We start from the raw sequence: 5,918 nt of genomic DNA, 5'->3' as shown, positions 1-5,918 counted from the left end.
CACATTGAAGGAGAAACCGAAACTTCAAAGAGAGCTCTCTTAAATTCTAAAACATTTTGAGTTATATTTTTACTACGATGTATTTTTGCTACTAAAAACAAAGGTCTTTAGTGCATTGATAATTTGATAATAGTACAATAATACGTTTGATAATAACACAATTTTTCCCCAAATTATGGATATTAAATATAAATTGCTTTTTTTATAATAGAACGACACGTGTCTGAATAACGTTACAGTTTATGAAGTTATTTTTCTAAATTGTTTTTCCAAAAAATAGTTTGAAATAGTTTAGAATTTTTATCACGTTTTCCCGACAAATGAAAGTTTTCAGTGCCTTATATTTGATAAAAGTACAATTGTTCCGATTTCCTTACAAATTGAAGATAGACGTAATTGTATTTTTTTAATAATAGAACAATATGTATTACAATAATGCTCTTGTTATACTTGTTGTACTCTCTTAAGTTGTTTTTAAACAATAATGATAAGTAAATCATTTTATGTGACGTACACAACAAATAACGCCGTTTACGGCCAGGGTTAAATCTTGATGATTAATTATATATTTGCGTATATGTCTTTTTTAAACAAAGCAAAGTTTTCTGGTTACAATGCGTTCATCCCGACAAATCAATTGTCCCATCGAGTAGACGAGATGATGTATATTGACGTGACACTGCGAATGACAACGCAGTCAAATCTGTCACATAAAAATGGTCCGCGACTCAGATTTATTGAATGTTCGGCACACATGAACGCTGATCTCTAAAAAAATCAAAACGCAACGATGCATGACCGTGTAACTACATTAAACTCTTAATTACGAATCATGTTGCATAAAACTTAATAACTGTCGAAAGTTTTAAAATATAAATTTTCACGATTCGAAGAATCTTTTATTGCTTAATCGATACTTTTTAGCTCGTTACGTATAAATATTGCATGAATATTGCAGAAGAATTGTTTTAAATTAAAGAAACTAAAATGTAAATTTATATTATTGCATTGTTAGTACATTGCATTAGTACATTTTGATTATTACTTGTAAAGAAACTGCGATTTTGGAAACCGATTTTACGGACATAATATGTTGAAATAGTATACACAGAGAGAACGTTTTCTTAAAATGTATCCTGAAAATCAAGCGTGGGACAACGTGGCATTTTGAAGAATTTTTATGAGAGTTTTTTGAATTTTTACCATATATTTTACTAGTAGAATGTATGGTAAACTTTCAAAAAAACCCTCTTAAAATTCTTCAAAATGCCACGTTGTTCCACGATTACATGATTTTCAGCGTAAATCTTAAGAGAAAATTCTCTCCGTGTACAATGCGAAATGAGCGCAATAATGAGATATTGGTCAAAAAATTGATACCTCTAGTTCGTGCTTTAATAAAATTTCTCGCACAGTTATTAACTCGTATTTATCAAACTGTGTCGAAATTCACGATTTTCGCAACGATATACGAAACAACACGCATTAGCATAAACTCGAGGCGAGCGATTACTTTCATCTACAACAAATTAATATTAAAACTGTGAAACAAACTATCACTACTCTTACTTTCGATGTGCAAATTGTCTAAAATCATTGTAATGTCGGACCCAAATAAATACATAACTTAAAGCGAGAAAACTGATTAATTGGTTCTTTCTTAAAGTGAATAGACGTCACAGTTGGCGAGAAACTAATAGCGTGGCAAATGTTTTTCATGTTGCAACGAGAACGTTGTAAGAAATGCGACTCGTGAGGGCCCCGACCCAGTGTCACTATTACGATTCACACATCTGCTAGGAGGTGCTCGAGCTACGATCAAACGTACATGCATGCATACGACGTCTTTGAAATTGTTTTGTACAAGCGAGGTGCGTAGACACTCGCGCAATATGCTCACTAAGCCTTGAATCGATTTGAATAGAATTTAGCGAGTGCAATAACGTAATATTAAGTTTTAATAATACAATATTAATTTTAACTTTTCCAAGAAAAACTAAATTTTAAGTCACTAAATCCTTCATTTATCGATTATGTTTGAGAACTGCAAAACTCCTAATATTATAATAGAAATACTATTTATAAAAAAAATTCTATTTGTACAAATCATGTCTTTTAGTCTTAGAAAATATATCAAGCAATATAAAAAACGGTCTAAAGAAGTTAATTCGCTAAGTGATACTAAATAATTGGTTTGTATTTTAAAGTATTTCAAACTTTATGTATAATAGTGAAATATATAAAAATTAAAGATTTCACTGTCGACCGTTGTTAAAATACACAGCTTTTATTTCGAAGACTAAATGAAGGAATAATCAATTCACTGATAATTGAATAGTAAACAGTCGTGAGAGATTTTGCAAACGATGGCCGAGTTTCTGAACCCTGAACTGAATTATAGCATCTCGGGGATGCCCGTGCAAATGCCATGCCATTGTACGATAACGGCACGTGTCGAGAGTTCCTTAGACTTTCAAATCGGCCAAGATTACACCTGTAGTAAGTAGACTAAAGATACAGGATTTGTGTATAAGCGCAAACGAAATAATTCATATGCAAAGTAAGAGAAATTTTGAATTGTCAGAAAGGAATAGATCTTGCGTACGAAACGTCAGATATCTTTATCGCGTGCGTGGCGTGTATTTCGCGATAACAATTCAGTTGAGGTTTCCAAAACAACCAAATCGAATTTCACCGCGATTTTCCACGTAAAAATTACGAGGTCTGCCGACATCGTTCAGCGGTGAGTGAGCTGACCACCGTCTTAGGTCGAACACCCGGAGCAGCTTCCAAGGCCACGCACTCGATGGCCTTCGAGAATAATCTTCACGTTTTATAGGCACGCAACATTATATGCTTTCGGTACGTATTGCTATCGCAATAAGTTAAGAGTTTGCATACAATAAAATTTCTAGCACTACTAACGCGAGCATAATCAACCTGTGAATAATCCAATAATGGGTTAATTATTGCGAGATATTGCAACATATTTTCTAGTGTGATGATAATAAAAATATGATGATAATAATCAAATTACACTCTTACGTAAACGGGTCTTGAATTAACTATATCACAGAAAGCAAAGCATGTATAATATATTAAACAAGAAATCAAACAAAACATTATTATGATAGAATATTCCTTGTGAAAAAATTTTTTCACAAAATTCAGACAATTACTACACTGAGAAAATTTTCCACTGAATAAACCGATTAAATAGTGATCCCGATGGATTTTCGCAATTAAATAATTTTTTCGAAATATCCGATAAAACTTGTTAGATGAAATGCAGTTACCGATCAAAGTTGAACGAAAAATCGATCATATTCTTCATCGGACAATTTATGACCGTTTTCACCAACGTCGTTTAACTTTTATCTTAGTTTAATTCGTTCTTTATCTCTTTTTAACTGTCCCCTTAGAAAAAAGATTTACACTAAGATCAAAGTTAAACGACGTTGGTGAAAACCGAGATTAATCGCATATACATGTCCGTTTGTTAATTATGTTCAACAATGTAGTGATGCTTATTGTCGCCAGTAATGAGTAAAACTAAGTCGCAAACTTATAGTCGACCAAACTGGCAAGAGATTAATTTATTAAGAAAAAAAGCTACGTTTCGACCAAATTACAGGTCTTTATCAAGTAGAAATCAAGTGTATTTTACTTGATAAGAATACAATTTGGTCGAAACGTTGTAGCTTTTTATTCTGAATAAATTAATATCTTCCCAGTTGGATCGACCAAGTTTACGACTTGTTAATCATGATATTGTATTTAAATGCGAAATTATATCTTCATTAGATGACTACTGGTTAGTAAACTACTATTAGTTTTAAGTAAAAAAGATAGAATGACACGTTTATTGTAATGTATCTAATTTGTATCTGAACACTATCTAATTATTATAAGTTATGGATGACATTGAATTATTAAAAAATTTTCTAGTCGTCATCTCATACTCGACTAGCAAAAAGATATAATTAAAGACAACTTGATGCTCTTCGATGTTGCGCCATTGCAACGTACTTTGTGACACGCACTACGTCGACAGATAACTAAACAGCGAATACGTCTAATTTTTATAATTATGACGTATTAATTATAAGTTTTTTGTTTTGTTTTCTGTGTGACTTTTCTGTAAATGTTGAATTATTTTATGTTAAAAGAAATTAAATTTCCCCCCAATTTATCTAGATTACAGCCTCGAGATAGTACGAATTTATTATATGATATATTATTTGAAAATATTCGTAGAGTTAATCGCGCGATAGCAAGCTCAAAGTACACGAGCTGTACATATACTTTTCGTACAATAATTAGAATGTAATAGCATCATCTATACATTCTACACATATGTAGTATATTTAATCCTGAACTTATTAAGCTGATTCTTGCAATATTATCACTGACTTGTAAAAGCATAACAATTTTACCTGACTATTAACTAATAAAACTAAGCAACGATGAGTATAAACTGCAAAACTACTCTTTAAAAGTCAATCGGTGAATATGCAACGATAATCCACTGATTAGAGAGTAGACAGTCACAGGACTTTGATTTTCTACACGGGATGTCGCACTCGCATTGTTTTTTGTGCTAAATTAATCGCGACGAATTATTTATTGTCGCGTAAATGTGTCGGCAGAATTTTCACTAGTGACACCGAACTATAGCGTCGCCACACGCTCGGCATACAGCGGTAAACAGCGAAGGTAGCATATTTTGAGCGACATCGGTTGACAGAAATAATCTTGTTTCCGCTACCGCGCAAGGCTTTGTCATAGCAGGTGTTTTTACGAGATAAAAAATCTCTTAGATCATCATAATTGTTTGATGACATGAAAAGTTTTCGCGTTTTTTTCTTTGAAAACTCTAGACTTGGCAAATTCAACCTGTTGTGTCCCTCGTTGTCTTATATAACAAAATGGGCTCGGTCTTCGATGGTAATCTCTGTATTTTTTCAAGGCTGTAACTGTTAACAGAAAATATGTTCGGTTCACAAAGACAGTAACGAAGTGCCTCAAGGATAACTTTAATTGCAAGCTGATCTCGAGCCATCAGCACCGTCCCGCTTATGAATGACCACACTAAACCGCCGTCGAATCCTAATGGATTGCCGTCTCGTAGAACAATATCGAATCTAAATGTGTCTTTGTTGCAACGGCACCTCGTTACGATGGGACGGACGGTGCTCGTTTGATTCTATAATGCAGTGACGCCGCGGCGTAATTCTCCCTTTCCTCGTCAGCCTGAGTAGTTTACAAACAGCGATTCATTCTTACACAAATTTTCTTTGTAATCGCTCTATCCTCAAGTATATGTTGCGAGTCACTTTCGTTTACTGACCCTGAGAGCTCGTCGCTTCGTCGCTCTCGCACGCACTTTCGATCACACGCAGCCTTTTTTGAAAGACGGGAAAATCACTATTTTTTATTACGTAAACCGTGACAAATGTGCAATCATGTCAAGCCAATCGTACAAATAAAAGTATATACAGCAAGGAAATATTAATGATAAATCTCTTAATTTTGTCAGTAATTTAAATATTGCATAACGTTTGATTAGTCACACGAAGATCCAGGATCTTTATCAATAAATCTAGAATTCTCAGGTCTCACTCTTTTTCCTAAAAATATTCTCACGTGGACAAAAACTAGCCGAGTGAAAAACGTGTTCGCAGCGGATGGGCAGCTCGAGAGCATCGAATCGACGTTCCTGGGATTTCGCTTCGAATATTTCATGGCCATTGTTTCCCCTTCTCGAACACGAACACGATGTTTTGTCGGCCCGTAAACAACTCCTTCGCGCATTTATTCACTTCATTTTTTTTTCGAGGTCCTCGAGACGAAAGAGTGGGAGAGAACCGACGAGCGTGTATGCGGTATGGTATCCACCCCTCTTCTCGGCCTCCCTA

The sequence above is a fragment of the Vollenhovia emeryi genome, unplaced genomic scaffold (genome assembly GCF_000949405.1).
Source record: "Vollenhovia emeryi isolate VEMERY1.0 unplaced genomic scaffold, V.emery_V1.0 DF939123.1, whole genome shotgun sequence".
Lineage (NCBI taxonomy): Eukaryota > Metazoa > Arthropoda > Insecta > Hymenoptera > Formicidae > Vollenhovia > Vollenhovia emeryi.
Note: the sequence above shows the minus strand (reverse complement) of the source record.